This window comes from Hibiscus syriacus, unplaced genomic scaffold, assembly GCF_006381635.1.
Source record: "Hibiscus syriacus cultivar Baekdansim isolate YM2019G1 unplaced genomic scaffold, ASM638163v2 tig00111841_pilon, whole genome shotgun sequence".
NCBI classification, from domain to species: Eukaryota; Viridiplantae; Streptophyta; class Magnoliopsida; order Malvales; family Malvaceae; genus Hibiscus; species Hibiscus syriacus.
The window spans coordinates 3,427,434-3,447,491 of NW_024063196.1; the positions used below are offsets into that span (position 1 = coordinate 3,427,434).

At 34.4% G+C, this 20,058-nt stretch overlaps 1 pseudogene; it reads right to left on the bottom strand.

Annotated features, from left to right (window-relative positions):
- Window positions 1–938: 938 nt before the first annotated feature.
- On the bottom strand, window positions 939–18,981 carry LOC120172088 (annotated as a pseudogene).
- Between the last annotated feature and the right edge of the window lie 1,077 nt (window positions 18,982–20,058).

The window sequence follows — 20,058 nt, forward strand, 5'->3', positions numbered from 1 at the left end:
GTATCCTTGTTTCTTTTTGTTGGATACTTGTTTGTTTCGTAGCAGGTTTTTGCTTTCTTAGATGATACATACATACTTATTCAAAAAAAATTATATATATAAGAATTATTTCTTGTATTTTTCGTGATTTTATTCAATTTAAGTAAATAATTATTTATTTATACTTTTACAATATATATATATATATATATATATATATATATATATATATTGGATTTATGACGATCATTATAGAGTATATATATATATATATTAGTTTTTATTAAGTTAAATATAGACATCAAATCGATTTATGAATTATCATGTGATTAATTATTTTAAATATAATATTTAAACATAAGTTAAATATAACTGTATGATCTAATATGTTAGGAACTTAGCGACCACCATTTTCCTTCTACTCGTAAATAAAAAGATAAAAAGTGTTGGTTGCTAAGGAAATTCAAATCATATAATTGAACATGTTCTCTATATTGAAGCTTCTTATTTAATTAATTTAAAAGGATTATAAGACAATATCCATTTAGAAGACGAACCCTTCGAAATAACACCCTATAAGCAAAGCATCATACTCGAATCTACAACCTCTAAAGATAACAACCATCCTTTTGATCACTGAAATCATTTTATCCGTGCTCAGTACACTGAAATCATTTTATCCGTGCTCAGTATAGAAGCCTACAATGGATAAAAAGGGGATAAATGGAATAAATTTGGAATAAAATACGCATTCTCATTTAGTAACAAAACAATGAAAATCAACCCCGTTAGCGGTAAGGGAGAATGAGAGAGGATGTATCTCCTCCACATTCATACCATTGTAGCCTAATGCATCCCAACTCTACCTTCAACAGGATGAAGTTGATTCAACTTTCAAGTCTCAACACAATTTGTTCATCAAACAAGCGAAAACAGATTATTTTTCAAATGCTGCTAAACTAGGTAAAAGAAATGAAAAAAATGGCTCTACTCGAGGGGCATGATGACTCGGTCTGAACTTGGGATTCTCTCCTTATCACTGTTGGTGGTGGCATTGAACTTTCGGATCTGTTTCCTGGAGTGACCGATTCTGAGAATCAATCCGTCGCACGTCTTCTATCATTTTAACCAGTTTCTGGCATTTTAGGTCTCTGTTCCGGCATCCTCACAACACATGTCATTGCTATTTGTAACATCTCCACCATCTCTTCCTCTATGTTCGGAACTCTCATCAGCTCTATGTCGAAAACTTCAGCCGTCCACTCTTCTTGAACTACTGAATGAACCCACCTGACCAAGTGAACAATCTCATCACCACCAGTAGCATGGATAGGGGACTTTCTGGTAAGGAGCTCAAGTAAGAACACTCCAAAGCTATAGACATCCGAAGGCTGCATGGCTTTTTCTGGTGTCGGTCACTTCAGGGGCTCGATAACCAGCAGCACGGGAGATGGGAGGGGCTAGCGTGCTCATTATAGTTGACAGACCGATATCTGATACGCAACCATACTGTTGGGAGTTGACAAAAATATTCGAGGACTTGATGTTGCCATGGACAAACTTGCCACCGTTCTCCGTATGGATGCGAGCAATGCCTCTTGCTGCCCCAATTGCTATTTTCATTCTGGCATCCCAATCAAGAGGGGTTCTGTCCTCTCCTCTCTTACCTGAAAATGCACTTGTATTGTCAATACATGTAGATTCCATTTTATATTTTAGTGATCAAGGCCAATGTCAAAGTTAAAGGGATTAAAAAAGTGAACTATGCATGCATTGTTCCAGGAAATGAAGCCAAGGATGAATATAGATCGTCTTGGATACATGAAAATTGACATCCAAATCTCATTGCACAGCCAAACTCCAATTACCGACATGTTTCTTAGTTAAATGTTCACTCTAACCACCTCAATTCAACATTTATAATTTTGAAAATTCTTGAGTTTGCTAACTTTTCTGCATAACGATCTTCATACCAAGTTTACACAAGAGCATGGCACAAACTATTAGATACAGTGAGCATCAGGATTTCACCTTTATGACACTATGTAAGCATTGATAAAGATGAAAGGCATTTCTACAAGCCAGATCGCAAACAATGAAAATACATTTTCCACCACTTCTGAGCTGAAACGCAACTAGTTATTATACAATACAACCAGAGATTGGGCGAATAAACGTACCATGTAACATGGAAGAACACTTCCTTGGCTATAATAATCATAAACCATCAACCTTTCATCTTTTGAGTAGTAATAAGCCTTCAGCTCAACCACATTGGGATGTCTAATGATTCCAACAACCTCCATCTGTTGCTCGAAATCCCGCTTCCCAGCACTAACCTCCTTTACCTCTTCACCACCACAGTGGTTGCATCCTCTAGAACTGCCTTGTAAGAATACCAAAAGTTCCCTTCCCCAATACTTCAGCGGAAGCCCTCAACAATCCTCCAAATCAAATGTATAATTACAACCCTCGAAAAGAACAATTTGTTATTTGCATCCTGGCTCCTCGAGACCACTTTTCTCTGTGACATCTCTCCCTTTTGCAACTTCCCTGAATACACATCCCACTCTTTCTTCTTGAGCGGCAAACAATCATCAAGATACAAAGCTACAATCCCCAAACGCAAATCGCAATTATAATTCCTAACAATGCGTTTCACCAAGTCTCCCAGACTTCTTGGATGTCAAATGGTCCCCATGGGGGTGACATATGAGGATGTTTGATTAGTGGTACTTCCAAAAGAAATGTTGTTACCTCCAAATGCCGACTCGGAATCTTAAAAGCGATCGTGGTACACTACCGCTGAGATTAGAAATCCTCCGGCAATGGACCAGAGAAGTTGTTGTATTGAAGATAAAGAAATGACAAGTTCCTCAAATTAGAGAAATCAGAAGGGAAGTGACCGCTGATACTATTGGATCTAAGGCTCAAAATCTTCAAACCTGAAAGGCGGCTGATAGTATTGGCAGGGAGGGGCCAGTTAACCCGATTCCAGGCAGTCTAACAGCAATAATGCGAGAATCATCAGCATTACAAGTCAGTCCAGTCCAATTATTACAAACAGGAGAAGTCTCCCAATTTAGAGAACGAGAGTGGCGCATATTGTTGATAAAATCAAGCAATGCCTGCTTATCTTCAAGTAGAGTTGCATTCCCTTGAAACAAAAACAAACCCAACAAGCAAATCCAAGAGAAATGTACAAAGCTCCCATCTTTCTCTTATGGCTTGCTTCTACATCTATGGTTTTAAGCTGCACAATAATAGAGAGCAAAAACTAGACAAAAGGAAAGGATTCAAAATAATTCAAAATAATTCAAAATGAGTTGGAGAAACAGAAAGTTAAGTAACAACTAACAAAGGACTAAACTCAGATTCCAAGATTTGTCGAAAAAAAAGTAGCGGTGGGCTCTGCAGATTTCATATTAAAAATGGGTTTTGCAGGCTTTAGTCAAAACAACAATAACCCAATTTCAATTCTTAAGCAAACATCCATGGCTATTATTTTGCTTCTATACTCTACACTAAAAAACCCAGCTTTTTCCATTTCTTTGCTTTTGTTTGTTTTTAGCTTCTCAACACAAAAGTGGAAACTTGAATCCAAAAATGGTGAATTCAAACCTCAATAGAATCATAAACTAGTGAAAAAAGGAAATTACTACTTTAACACTTACCTCCTTTTCTTGATCTGAACTCCTCGATATCTTGAGCTTCCAAGTTCGTAACTTTGCTTAGTCGGTACTCAAAAAAAAGGACTGATTTTTTTTTTCAGTCGCAACCCCAGAGAGTGAGAGGAATGAGAAAGCAAAGGCCAAAGGGATGAAACTGCAAATTGTAATGATTATTTCTCTCTGGCTTAAAGTAGCATCCAAAGCTTGTGGAAATGGAAAATAGCTCAAAAGAGCTACAAATGACGAAAATTCTTTATCTGAAACAATCGCAAAATTGCCATAATTTTCTCGGGAGAGTTAAAAAAATTAAAACTTCAAATGTTCAGAAATGGAACCAAATCAACCGATTTAAAGCATTTACGGGTTTTTTTTTTTAAGGAAAAAAAACAATTTTTATGCTTTTGGTACATTAAATCGAGTAGGGGACTAAAATTAAATACTAATGTAAGAAGGGTCAAACGTTATTTTAGAGTCCCTTAATTATACTTGATTTAACTTTCATATTTAAAAGAATTTATTGTGTTGGGTGCCTAAATATGCAAATCATCTACTGTGTTATTCTATCATAAAATTTGTTTAAAATATATTATATTAAAAAAGTTTACTTGATTCTTTTATTACTGAAAAGTACATTTTAATTCATGCACATTTGTAAAATGAATATTTCACTCTAAAATATTATGAAATTAATTAAAATAATGTCAATTATAAAATGATTCTCTAATTATAACACGTTTTATTAAGTCTTCAAATATTAAAAGTTGTAAAATTATAATGATTTATTTTGTGGTCCCCAATTGACATAGATTTGAGTCATACTCGATCATTTTTTTTCTACATTAACAACAATATAAGATATTATTAAAATTATTCACATATCAAATATGAGATCTAACTAGATGGTTAAGGCCATGGTTTTCATAATCGGACCGGTTAGCGAACCGGCCATATTACCGTTTCACTGGTTCAACCGGTCGAACCGATTCAATCGGTCAGAAGAACCGGACGATGTCATAATTATTTAAAAAAATAAATAAAAATACCAAAAATATTTAATAAAAAATAAATTTTTATATCACAATATATTCAAAGCAATTGATAACATATAAGTTAAAAACCATAAAATCAAGTGAAACAAATGATTCAAATTAACTACAACATAATATTTAAGGTAAAACATATTAAATAATAATATAATTATATACTATAAAAAAATAAATTTGGGGCTAAAAAATCATAAACAAAATGATATTTTTTAATTTTTTTTTTTAAAAATAATCCCACATGGCTAAGAAACATAGAGGATCATCCCAAAGTCTAAAGAGAAAATGAGAACAAACAATCACACACGGCTAAGAAACATAGAAGAGCATCCCAACTAACTTCTATAAATAATAGAGGTAATTTGGCATTCAAAATCATAAAGCCTTTTGGTGAGCATTGAATGAACTATTCTTTCACTTCAATCAAGCTCGAATTTTAGGCTTTGTCGCAACCGTCTTTCGGTTGGGCCCTGGAATTGGGCTTCGACTTGAAAAATATGGATTGGAGTCGCCACCGATCATTTATTTAAAACAAATGGGTTGATCAGATACCATATTTCTTACCTGATCTGCATCTTTTCAAAGATGTGTCGGGTTCAGGAGTCGGTTACGGTCAAGGAAGGATTAGCACACTTGAACCGTCCTTTCGGTACTACGTAATTTCCAGTTGTCTTTGATTAAGAAAATTGCAAGTTAAATTAAAAGGTAAATTTGATCCGAATTACTTACCCTTAATGAGTTTACGGAAATACCCTTAAAAAATAAGATTTTAAAAGAAAATAATAATAATAATAAAAGAAAGTAACAAAACTAAAGAGTAAATCAAGAAAATAAATGAAACCAATAATAATAAACATAAAATAATTAGATGAAAAAAAATTGAATAAAATAAAATAAATGAAGATAAAATATATATACAAAAAGAATAAAAAAAGTAAAGTGTTTTTTTTAAAGAAAAATAATAATAAGAGCAAAGAAACTAAAAATATAGTGAAAATAAATAAATAGTATAAATAAAATAATAAAAAAATATATATAAAAATAAAAATGTATGTATAATATAATAAAATACTAAATAGTAATAATAATAATAAATAAATGAAAAAAAATATACATATAATATTAACTAAAAAATAGTAATCATAGAAATATAAAATAAAATAAATAAGTAAGAATATATGTATATACGTTAGGAAAATATAGTAAAAAAACATAGTAAATAAGTAACATAGATAAAAAAATATATGTATATATAATAAGAAAATAATAATATAACGCAAAGAAAATAAAAAAATTATAATAAATAATAAATAAAAAAATAATATAATAAATAAATAAAATAATAAATATACATATAAATAATAAGGGTTAAATTAAAATAAAAAATGAATTAGGGGTCAAAATTAAAAGCCAATCGAAGAAAAAAATGATAAAACACGCGGATCCACACAACTCGTTTATAAAAATCCGAATAGTTTTTAAAAAACACAAGCCTCGGTGACTAGATCTACAAAAATAGATCTCGAAAACGCCCCCGTTTATCGGCCAAAAACACTTCTCTCAGTTTTCTTTCGAAATCAAAACACAACAAGGGCAAGGAAAAATAACATGCGAAGGTATGAACTTTACCTTTCAAAATATAAATGCTTCAAAAAATGGCTACGAGTTGCTTGTAATTTTTTGCTTGGTATTTCGTATATCCTCCTCCGAATCTGTTACAATAGTGAGTTACAACTATTTATAATGCTTGTGGATCACATCTTTAGGAGTTTAAATAATAGTAGAACTCTATCATATTTTTAGGAGTTTGAATCCTAGCAAAATTCTATCATATTTTTAGGAGTTTGAATCTTAGTAGGACGAAAAGGTGTGTTGACAGCTGCCTCTCTTTGCCCATAGTCGTGTAACGGGGATAGGGCAAAGATTAAAAGACACTTTTCGTTCAGTGGAGTTGAAAATTGACTCTGATGTTTCAATAACTCCCTGTCGAATTGAGTTACGGATGACTCCTCCATCGTGAAATCGAGTTCATCTTGAAATGATATGAAATTGAAGCCGTAGTTCGGAATTTGAATCAGCACGTGGCTTCCCGTTGCCCTTCGGTCTTCTTCTCGGTTTAAAGACCTTGGATCGGAATCAAACTCAAAAATCTTCATTGACAGATAGCTTTTTCTTGACTTAAGCTATGCTGCTTGAAAATGGTTGCTTGTCACTCAGGCACGGCTAACCCAGGTCCTCTTCTCGACTTGAAAACCTCGACTGCAACCGGAAAGTAATGCGATTGATGTGTCATCGAGCTAAATGGAATTGAACTCGATAATTTTGATGGCAGATAACCCTTCTAGCCTTGAGTTATGTTGTAAATGATGTGCCTTGGAGCTGAACGTAGTCGAACTCGATGGTCTTTGTTGACAGATAATCCTTCTTTGAGTTGGATATCCCTCGTCGTGAAGTTGAAATCCAATCTAAAGATGGATGGTGCTTGTGTGCACGATTCCCTTCGTCGTGAAGTTGAAACCGCTGGTGGCCCCTTCGTCGTGAAGTTGAGCCTGGAATTGGATATCCTTTGTCGTGAAGTTGAAATCCAAGTAAGTAGCATTGTTCCGAGTCCAATATCCTCCGTCGTGAAGTTGAAATTGGCTCTGGAATCGGGAAATTATTTGTTGACAACCAGTCGTCTCTTCGTTGTAAAGTTGAACTTGTGTTGTCTCGAGTCCAATATCCTTTGTTGTGAAGTTGAAATTGGCTCCGAAATTGGGAAATTGTTTGTTGACAACCAGCGGTCCCTTCACCGTGAAGTTGAACTTGCGTTGTCTCGAGTCCAATATCCTTCACTGTGAAGTTGAAATTGGCTCTGAAATTAGGAAGTTGTTTGTTGACAACCAGCGGTCCCTTCGTCGTGAAGTTGAACTTGCGTTGTCTGGAGTCCAACATCCTTCGTTGTGAAGTTGAAATTGGCTCTGAAATTGAGAAGTTGTTTGTTGACAACCAGCGGTCCATTCGTCGTGAAGTTGAACTTGCGTTGTTTGGAGTCCAATATCCTTCGTTGTGAAGTTGAAATTGGCTCCGAAATTGGGAAATTGTTTGTTGATAACCAGCGGTCCCTTCATCGTGAAGTTGAACTTGCGTTGTCTGGAGTCCAATATCTTTCGCTGTGAAGTTGAAATTGGCTCCGAAATTGGGAAATTATTTGTTGACAACCAGCGGTCCCTTCGTCGTGAAGTTGAACTTGCGTTGTCTCGAGTCCAATATTCTTCGTTGTGAAGTTGAAATTGACTCTGAAATTGGGAAGTTGTTTGTTGACAACCAGCGGTCCCTTCGTCGTGAAGTTGAACTTGCGTTATCTGGAGTCCAATATCCTTCGTTGTGAAGTTGAAATTGGCTCTGAAATTGAGAAGTTGTTTATTGACAACCAGCGGTCCCTTCGTCGTGAAGTTGAACTTGCGTTGTCTGGAGTCCAATATCCTTCGCTGTGAAGTTGAAATTGGCTCTGAAATTGGGAAGTTATTTATTGACAACCAGCGGTCCTTTCGTCATGAAGTTGAACTTGCGTTGTCTTGAGTCCAATATCCTTCGCTGTGAAGTTGAAATTGGCTCTGAAATTGGGAAATTGTTTATTGACAACCAGCGGTCCCTTTGTCGTGAAGTTGAACTTGCGTTGTCTGGAGTCCAATATCCTTCGTTGTGAAGTTGAAATTGGCTCTGAAATTGAGAAGTTGTTTGTTGACAACCAGTGGTCCCTTCGTCGTGAAGTTGAACTTGTGTTGTCTGGAGTCCAATATCCTTCGCTGTGAAGTTGAAATTGGCTCTGAATTTGGGAAGTTGTTTGTTGACAACCAGCCATCCCTTCGTTGTGAAGTTGAACTTGTGTTGTCTCGAGTGGCACGATATCCTCCGTCGTGGAGTTGAAATTGCGGATAGTCACTTCGTTGTGAAGTTGAGCCTTGACTTGAATATCCTTCATCTTGAAGTTGAAATCCAAGTATTGTATGTTGCGGGTGGACACAATTCCCTTCGCCGTGAAGTTGAAACCGTGGAGACCCCTTTATTGTGAAGTTTGGCTTCGAGCTAGATATCCTTCGTCGTGAAGTTGAAATCCACTCTCGAGTAAATTGTGTTATTTCGAGAGAAACTTTCAATCTGTCGAGTTGGTCGAAGTGTAGCTTCTTGCTGCTGAGTTAAGCAACCAACATGAATCTTTAAAGGTGCTTTTGAATCGAGTATCCTTCGCCTTGAAGTTGAAACTTGACTCTAAAAGCTGCAAAAAAATTATGTATGTGGAAAATGATAAATATGATGCTCTAAAATGTATGCATATGATGCATGTAACATGAATTGGTTATATTTTATCTCCTAAAAAGGTCTGATAATTTGTATTAGGATGTTAAATCCCCAAATGATGCCCCAATATCCAAAAATACCCCAATATTTGATGTTGAATATCCAAAGATGCCCCAAATGTTCCTCATTTCTTGCTTCAGCATTGATTCTGAGCATGAGTTTTGTGTCTAAGAGTCACATGTCATTTACCAGGATCCACTCTAGAGAGACTGTCTTGTTTGAAAAAAAATGTTTTTCTTTCTCTTTTATTTTCAAAGTTCTGAAAAATATCAATAAAGAGTTTCGAAAAATGTTTAATCAAAAGTTTTTAAAATATTGTCTCTTTCACGGTTTTACAATTGAGACGAATCATAAAACTAGAGTTCATTGGATATCAAATGTTTAATTACAATGTTAATCCTTCAATAAATTATAGCTATTTGACACGTGCCAAGATCAAAGCTATCTTTGGGAAATGGTTAAGTAAGGAAAGGATAAAAAGGTCTCAGGTTATTGTGTTTGGTCAAAGGTTTGGCATTTGATGCTCAAAGGTTTGATGGGGTAGCTTGCATGCTCCTCTACTGGAAGTGTTCTCCGACTCCCATCTTTCATAGTCACATTTGGATTGTGAGATGCCTTATCAAGGAATTTGTGTGATCGCCTCAGTTGTCCAATTTTTATATTCGAGCCGCCTTTTCAGGTTTTCAACTCGAATCCTCCTTTGGTTTCAAGACGTTATTCATGATTTACGTCTTGAACTCCCCTTTGTTATTTTTCTCTACCATGCATTAATTACATTGTTTTTTGCAAACAAAGATTAATCCTGATGGGCGGGATGAAATATGAAGATATTCTCTTTTGTTTAGAAATCCATGTATGATTAGAAGGGACTTTTAAGGCACGTAATGTAGGCCAGGGTTCATGGTTATGAAAGAAAATGATAAATAGGCCCAAATAAGTATTTCAGGGTGTTGAACCAAAGATCAATTCATTATGATGCCTTCAATCTTGCTTAAAATGTTTCTCTCTCTTGATGCTCTATGATCTTCGAGTGAAGTGATTCGGGAATGATTGTGCTTGATCAATCTCATAGTTTGAAGCTTGATGTATCATTTGTCTTTAGGGAGTCTTTGCATGTGCTTTTTTGTCCCTTTTTCTTTTTGATTTTTGTTCTTTCTTTTTTTTCTTCTTTTTTGCTTCTTTTCTTTTTTATTTTTGCCCTTTTTGTTCTGATTGAATCTTCGCACTTGGCATTTGGTTTACCTTTTGGTATCTCATCTGAATCAATGTCTTCGCTCATGTGAGCATATTTCTTCCACCTTGCCCCCCAGTGTGGAGGGTGATCCTTGGTTAGGGTTGAATCAGAAGAAAAATACTACAGGCTCAAAATAGGACACAAGGGATATATTTTTTCTCCTGTTGTGAAGGGATAAAGAAAGAAAGCCGTTCATCATTTCATACATGTAAATCTTCACAGAAGAGGTATCCCTAGGGGGATAGATTTTCAAGATTAATTCTATTCACATGAAAACAGTGTAATTAATGTATGATAGAATTATTTCGAATGAATTCTTCTTCTTTTTTCCCAGATGTCTCAATGTTCAGGCTCCTCGCGAGATGCCCCAAGTTGGCTCTTTAGAAGAATGATCATGTTAAAATGAACAACTCAATGCCTTGGGTTTTAATGGTAAGAAATGTTATTTTTGAGTCTAAAAAAGACAATGGTGTGATCTTATTGACTCAAAGAAAGGTATGAGTGTATCAAAAAGATAAAGGCAATGTTCAAGAATTTCAAAAGGAGGTAATGTCAAAATTTCGTCTTTTGGTAATGACTACGAGTTGTTTTGGGCAAAGAATCAAGGTATTTTATTCTGGGGTTTGAGACAGGGTAAGAAAGGTCTAATCTTTCCATATGTCAAAAATCTATAATTCTTGAAGAATTAAAAGAATCATTAATTCATTTAATATTCGAAGAACTAAAGATTAAAATTTGTTCAATTGCTCCACCTTAGAAAGCAGCATAAATTCAATCATTTAAAAGATTAAGCAAACATGAAAGATCAAAGACGTGTTCAAACAAAACAATCCTCTAAGTGCAAATGGTATATGCCATGCCCTCTTCTTTGGCAAGCGCCTTACAGTTTTCAGAGGAATGTTTGGGGATTCTTATGTGGTAACAGCTAACAGCTTTAACATCGTAGCCCTTAGGATATGGGGATTCTTTTCTTAGATCATCCTGGCAGGCTTTGTCCTACAATCAACTGATCAGGCTCCCACTGTATTATTTTCAGTTTTTTTCTTTTGATGTTACAATCTTGCTTCCATGTGGTGTCATGTGGTTAAAACCACTCCATCGAATCCTCCATGAAGAAATTTCATGTTTATGAAAATGCTTAAAAATGAAATGTAGATGCACAACGCAAAATGAAAAAAATGCATGAAATGTTCGAGGCATTGATCCAGAAAAGTGCCCATTATTATAAATAATCCTTATTTCGACAAAAATGTTTTATCTTGTAAGAGACATAAAAACAATCAAAGGTACATTCAGACTAAATCCTCTAGACCCCGAACAGTTTCCAACAGGTTAACAAGTCTTCTGTTTTCATCTGTCGCTGGTTGTATACCTTGTTGGACCACTCCAGCTTCCCTTGCCAGGCCGTGTAGATGGCGAGCTGCCTTTTGTACTTGATCCAAGAAATCTCGGATGAATGCGTCTCTGGCCTTCACCCTTTGTTGTGCTTGCTCCCAACGGAAACGCCATTGCAAACCCCCGTCGAATGGCACTATCTGAAGCTCACTCACTTGCTTTTTGAAGCTATTGTTTTACCATCTTTCTCATGTTGTTTCTCCAGATCAACTATTTGGATTCTCAGGCATTGGATTCTCAGGAGTTATCCTTGACTTTATCTTGGTACCCCTTTCTCAAGTCTTCAAGCTCAAAATAGACTCTTTTCTGCTCCCTTTCCAATTTGTCTGCTCTATCTTTATGAGAATCGGCATCTAGTTTCCATTGATAACGTTCTTAACTCTCTGTTTCAGCTCATTATTCACAGCTTCAAACTCTGCATTGACTATCTCAAGTTCAGAAGGGACAGGCCTGAGATGTTCCTCCATGGTCCGGGTGTCTTCACAGTCTGACATCGGGATGCTATCATTCTTTCTCAATCTTCACCACTTCATATAATCCGGAGTAAGCATATCTCTGGCAGCCACGACATCCATCCGAGAGTTTCTTCCATGACTCGGCTGCCTCTTTGATCATCTTCTTATAACTGTCATCGTGATACACAAACTATGATGTAGATAATTCGTATGTTGCTAGGATAAACTGACGTGTCCCATACTGTCTAAGTGCCAACAACAGAGCATACCCAACTGCACCCCAAAGTCCAAGTAAGGTCATAGTGTCAGAATCCCCAAATCGGAAAAGAACGTCACTGAAGAACAACTAGGGGGCTCTCTAAGTAATATCCTGGTCCTGAAGATGAGTGAAGACCTTCATCCATTCTTCGTTCGAAGCACCTTCATGCCATTTCATAGTGATGAACTCTCCCAATTGTGAATAGGTAGTGCTGAATCGGTGGTAGGCAACCCCGTTAGTCTTCCAGAAGTGGCTGTGAATCCAAACTTGAAGGAGCTGAACACATCCAATGAACCTTCCTCCACCAGTTCTTCTGCAATGATTAAGATACCGAAAGGTCTCGGCTAAGATGGTCGGCACTGGGTTGACTCACCTTGGAAGTTGTTCAAATAGTTCTACTACGGGTGCGTCGATGCACCCCAAGGTCTTCAAAAAGATAATCAAACCGTACAGACCCAGTGCAAAAAGATCTATAGTCTTCCATTCATCAGGTTGGTTCTTCATTAGTTGCTTTATATGGAACTACTCGATTCATTCCCCGCTACCTTTGTGTCGGAGTCGATCAGTCACCCACTTTTCATCAACCCCTGCAATCTTGGCCAGCCCGTTCTTAAAAGGTTGACCCTTGATATGTTTGATATATGCCTTCTCTAGTCTGATACTTTCGCAGTGGAGTAGTGTGGTATACTCTTCGATAGTGGGCACCATGTCCTCCCGGTTAAAGGTGAAGCAACTATATCCCGGGTTCTAGAATTGAATCAGTACTCGGAGCAGGGGCTCATCAGTCTTGACATGAAGTAAGAGGGCAATATCACCATATCGTTGGCTGAACTTCTGCTTTATGTCATTCTTCCAACTGTCCCAAATGTTTCGTAACTCTTGGACATCATTCTGTTTCAGGCTGACAGAGGCATAGCTAACCAGCTCTGACACGTAGTTCCCCTGAAGACTGTCTCCCTTCTCTTTCTGAGTCATTTCGGACCATAGTTGTGCCTCGGCGTTCTTAATCTCTTGTATTACAATACCTTTGTCCATTAATTCAGATTATTTTATGTGTAACAAACGCTTTTTAAGGATCAATAGTCTCTTGTTATGATGCAAATGCTAAAAAAAACAAACACAAAGGCATAAATGTTAGTAAAATAAATAAATAAATAAATGACGAAAGGAAAAAAAAAGACATGGTTAAGGTAAAAATATCCTAGGTTTCGGAAATGTGGTTTTGGGTAGGCTCTAATTCTCCATGGTCTCCAGTTTAGGTTCTAAAAACGGTACCCGAGTTCTCCTTACCGGTGCCCCCTTGGGCTTGCTGGTGCCCCTTGGGCTTGCCAGACCCTTAGTCCTAAACCCATCACAGGCTTATGTGGACTAAGTTAAACTCGAGGGGACACATTCCCTTATGCCCGCACGGTGAATAAATTCACATGAAGACATAAGGTATATGAATCCCGAAGGCTACTTGTTAGGCCCGCACGGTGAATAAATTCACATGAAGACGCGCTTTCACCCCCACTTAAAGCAGAGTTTGGAGCTCGGGTTTAGAGCCTTAGATGAAAAATCTTTAAGGGCTGAAATCATTAAAAAACGGTCAGTACAACTATTTACTCTAAAATATAATCAAAAGTAAGTAATAAGGATCGAAATGTTACCTTAAAATTTAAACTTACCCTTTTCATTAAAAAGACAACTGGAAATTACCTTAGTATGACTCACTTACCTGTCTCCCCAGCGGAGTCGCCAAGCTGTCGCAACCGTCTTTCGGTTGGGCCCCGGAATTGGGCTTCGACTTGAAAAATGTGGATTGGAGTCGCCACCGATCATTTATTTAAAACAAATGGGTTGATCAGATACCCTATTTCTTACCTGATCTGTGTCTTTCCAAAGATGTGTCAGGTTCGGGAGTCGGTTACGGTCAAGGAAGGATTAGCACCCTTGAACCGTCCTTTCGGTACTACGTAATTTCCAGTTGTCTTTGATTAAGAAAATTGCAAGTTAAATTAAAAGGTAAAATTTGATCCGAATTACTTACCCTTAATGAGTTTACGGAAATACCCTTAAAAAATAAGATTTAAAAAGAAAATAATAATAATAAAAGAAAGTAACAAAACTAAAGAGTAAATCAAGGAAATAAATGAAACCAATAATAATAAACATAAAATAATTGGATGAAAAAAAATGAAATTGAATAAAATAAAATAAATGAAGATAAAATATATATACAAAAAGAATAAAAAAGGTAAAGTGTTTTTTTTAAAAAAGAAAAATAATAATAAGAGCAAAGAAACTAAAAATATAATGAAAATAAATAAATAGTATAAATAAAATAATAAAATATATATATATATATATATATATATATATATATAAATATATGTATAATATAATAAAATACTAAATAGTAATAATAATAATAATAATAAATAAATGAAAAATAAATATACATATATATTAACTAAAAAAATAGTAATCATAGAAATATAAAATAAAATAAAATACGAATATATATATATATATATAACGTTAGGAAAATATAGTAAAAAACATAGTAAATAAGTAAACATAGATAAAAATAATAATAATATAATAAATATATAATAATAAGAAATAATATATAACGCAAAGAAAAATAAAAAAAATAATAAATAAATAAAATATAATTAAATATATACATATATACATATAAATAATAAGAGTTAAATTAAAATAAAAAATGAATTAGGGGTCAAAATTAAAAGCTAATCGAAGAAAAAAATGACAAAACACGAGGATCCACACAACCCATTTATAAAAATCCGAATAGTTTTTCAAAAAACACAAGCCTCGGGGACTAGATCTACAAAAATAGATATTGAAAACGCCCCCGTTCATCAGCCAAAAACACTTCTCTCAGTTTTATTTCGAAATCAAAACACAGCAAGGGTAAGGAAAAATAACATGCGAATGTATAAACTTTACCTTTCAAAATATAAATGTTTCAAAAAATGGCTACGAATTGCTTGTAATTTTTTGCTTGGTATTTCGTATATCCTCCTCCGAATCTGTTACAATAATGAGTTACAATGACTATTTATAATGCTTGTAGGTCCTATCTTTAGGAGTTTAAATAATAGTAGAACTCTATTCTATTTTTAGGAGTTTGAATCCTAGCAAAATTCTATCCTATTTTTAGGAGTTTGAATCCTAGTAGGACGAAAAGGTGTGTTGACAGGCTTCAATCGAGCTTCTAAATTTTTTTTGAGTTCAAGCCTTTTCGAGTTCAAGTTTTAATATTATATTTCGAGTTCGAGTCGAGCTCAGCAATACTCGAGTTCGACTTGGCTCGTTTAACAAACGACGTCGTTTGATTTAATTTTTTTTTAAAAAAATAAACAAAATTAGCGGTTTTTTCCGGTTTTCAGCCGGTCCGATTTGAACGGTTCAATGATTCCGGCCAGTTCACTAGTAGCGGTTCAACCGGTGTAGATTAAACCGGACTAGACAGTGATTTCCGGTTAAACCGACCGATCCGGTCCGTTTTTCAAAACACTAGTTAAGGCATGCCCAATCACTCTGGATTCTCAAGTTTGATTCCTCTCAAAATCTTTCTTCTTCTTCATTTTTATCATTATTTGATTAGAAGATTTAATTTATTAAATTAAATCAAAATTAGTCTCAAAATATAAAATTTGTAAATAATAATGACCAAATATAAAATTATATAATTTTTTAACTATCGCATCAGCTATTTCATCATGTTAACGATATTTTACTTAATTGATATTATTTAAATAATTAAGTAATTTAATTAAAAAAAATTAATAGATCAATGGTCAAATCGAGATTAAATGGTCATTTATATAATTTAATCTAAATTAAAAATAATATAAAAAAGTAATAAAATGGAAATTTTTTATTTTACTTTAATATATACTAACAGCTGCATGTTTTCAATGAGTCACGTTACTTTTTTATAACATAATTTCGGATCAATTAAAATTTGTAATTTTAAGAATCAAATTAAAGAAAAAGGAAATAGTGTACCGAAGGTAACCAATGGAAGTGGGGAGGGAGAAGCACCACTGCTTTTAATAGGATGTCGTAGGGTTGGTGACGTGGTGGTTAATGATGCTGACATGTGGACCAATCATCAGATCCGGATGATTACACAGAGTCAAGGGTAATATGGGGATGCCGCTCTGGTGTGTCCTGCCGTCCGCTTACGATCAGTACAAATTAATGTGGGCCCCCCCATTCCACGAGAGTAATAGTGCCCGTTGATATGGGATTGAAAAAATGTTTGATGGCCGTTGGATCTCATTGGACAACGCCCTTGGACCCTTCCTTTTGTCCTCCGAGTACTGTTTTTTTCAGAAATAAAAAACAAGGTATTTATTTGCATTCTTTTTAACCACTTTCACAAAAGATGAATTTAAATCCAAAAAATAAATAAATTGAATCCAAACGCTAAAACAATTGTAAAATTTGTTAATATGAAATTCAAAGATTAAGAAAGTTGCTTCAGATTATTTTTAAAAAAAATCGAAATTAATTTGGTATTCTTTCTTTGAGACTTTCGTCCTTCGGAAGAGTACTTTGAGTGAAAAAAGCACGTGTGTCTATACACAAAGTATTTTTTTAATTCAATAATCATGCATAATTAGGTAGAAATAATAAAATATTATTCTTGAAAAATTTATAAAAATTAATACTTAGACATAACAAATGTTATATCTCTAAAACTATTTTTTCACTAATAAATTGTCGGTTTATTAAGATTTTCACTTATTTAGGAGATACTTTTTAATAAGATGCGTCTTTTATCCGATATATATCATGGACAAAATTATTGATGAATCGAGAAATTCATCAAAATTAGATATACTGTCACGGTTATATTTATACACTCTTTGTTAGTTTATCTATAACAATTATTATTATTATTATAAGTTTAACATTAACATGTACAGGAGATCAATATATAAAATCATTGTACCATACATTTTATCATTTACATTATCAATTGCGACTCTTTATTTAAATCAGAAGGGTCAATAGTTTCATTGTAATATCCTTGTTATCACCCAAAAAATTAATTTATTTAATTATAAAATTCAAAATTATTTTAAAAAATAAACTAAGAAAAAGACTAGGACTAAGATTAGAGTGAGAATATATCGTTAAATACTTGAATATGGGATTGGAAAGAAAGCAAAGGAACTTCACTTGTGTAGCCCTCCAACCCTAAGGCTAAGCCAACATTTTGGTAAAGATTTGATTTGGGGTAGCTATTGCCTTTTGGACACAATAGGGACATTCAAATTTTAAATAATTGAGATGAGATCATGTGTTGGTTGCATCTACATAAATAAATGCAAACCTATCTACACTCATCCCAACCTTCTTTCTACCTACACATTGGTGGTTACAGTAAACGTTTCTTATTTGTTATTTCCCCATACTTCATAATTCCATTTATTTTGGTTAGTGGATATACTAAAGGATAAATTTCATATTTAGTCACTTATCTCTTATTGTAATTTTGTTTTGATTGTTCAACTATTCTTTTTCAAAATCATATCTAGCTTTATGTTTTGTATCCATTTTGATCACACGCCGTTAAAAAAAATTAACGGTGATGCCGATATGTCATCATAAGTTAATATCACATTATCATTAAAAAATAAAAATTATCACATCAACAATTCTATTTATTTTTTAACAGTGAATGATCAAAATAAGAATCAACCACCTCAAAATTGAAAAAGAGAATTAATATGTTATTTACAAACAAAATACAACATTAATTGTTACAATATTAATAGGACGAGCTATAATGCTAACATGATAGTTTACAATTCATGGTGTATAAAAATCAACTAAATGACCACAAGCTCAATTATCAAAATTCAAAATATTTTTCATAACCTTTTTATGTAAGATTTTCACAAAGATATTATTATCTTAAAGTGAGAATTCATAACCTGATTTAATCAGATTTCACATACTGAACTCAAACCCCACATAATACATGATTATTTCACTACAACAAAATTATTATTTAGCGGCGTTTTTAGCGGCATTTTGAGAGTAAACGGCACTAACTTTAAACATATAGCGGCGTTTACATTCCAAATGCCATAAAATGGTAACTTTAGCAGTGTTTGTTTACAAACACACCTATAGTGACTTTTTTCGACAAACGCCACAACAGAGAAGTAATTTAGCAGTGTTTTTATAAACACCGTAATAGGGTTAACCTATAGTGGCGTTTCTGCAATAACTGTCGCACCATATTAGTACTTTAGCGGCTTTTTTATACAAATGTCGTAATAGGGTTTAACTATAGTGGTGTTATTTCAATAAACGCCGTAACATATTAGTACTTTAGCGGCATTTGTGTATACAAACACCGTGATAACTCATACTTTGTGGCGTTTATTTGATAAACGCTGCTACAGATATGTACTTTAGTGGCGTTTGTGTTTACAAATGCCACAATGTTTTATAATTTTAATCGTGCAAAACCCTTTCTCGTTTTTCTTTTTCCCATCTCCACCAGACATACCCAAATACCGTCGCAGAACAGCTGCTGCTCGTTGCCGTTTGAATTCGTCGATGCCTCCATTGTTACGCCATCTCTTTTGAACCTCTTCTTCCCTCCTATTCCCTAAAAAACTTACATCTCTTTCATAGCAAAATCCCTAGCAGCAGGCACAACATCACAACAAAATTCTCAAATCCAAGTATGTTTGTTTCGAATTTTCTTTTTTTAGAAAGTTTAATTTGTTTTATAATTAAGCATGTCCATGTTGATTCATTACTCAGAATACAAAAAAAAAAAAAAAACAAAGAGATTTAACGGACTTGACAAATATTTCATATTGTTTTGAAATAAAAAATCTCTGGTTACTTGTCAACCATCGTTACGCCATCTCTTTTGAACCTCTTCTTCCCTCATGTACTCCTTATTTTTCCATACAGGTTTGTATGTGACTTGTTAGTCCCACTTGTGAGTACATGTAGTTGATAGGCATGTATTTTTTCAATGTTACTCAGAATTGGATTGTAAGTGTCGGATACATGTCTTTATTGGTATGTTATACCTTTTCAAAAAAAAAAATAGATGGTATTTGGAGGGTGCCTTGGAGAGTGTAATATCCTCATATTCATGTACAAAGATATGCTTCTGACTCGGGGTATTTGAATAAAAAATAAAGAGTAACAACAACATAGTTTTTCCTTTGTCTGCCTCATTAAAGGTGCAGATAGCTCATTCCCTTACTCATTTTCCTTGTTGATAGCAGAATTAACACCTCATCCGACCTCAGCCAGTGTCTGTATATCAGTTATTTTCTAAAACCGTCCAATACAAAAGCCTTCAAATTCAAGTCATCAGTCAAAAAGAAATTGAATAAGAAATGCTAAATGACTTGTGTTTTAAGATTTCTGCCCTATATAGATAACAAAATTGTGAAAAAAGATAGTTTATTATTTCTGTGTTATCACGTGTCAAATAAGCATTGTTTCTACCAAGTTTAAAATTGCATAAAGTTGAAATCATTGTTTTGAAAACCGGACCGCACCGGACGGTTCAACCGGGAGCCACTGTCTGGTCCGGTCCATTATATCCCAGTTGAATCGGTGCTAGTGAACCGCTTTGAACCGTCCGAATCGGTTTTGAACCGTTTGAACCGGACCGGAT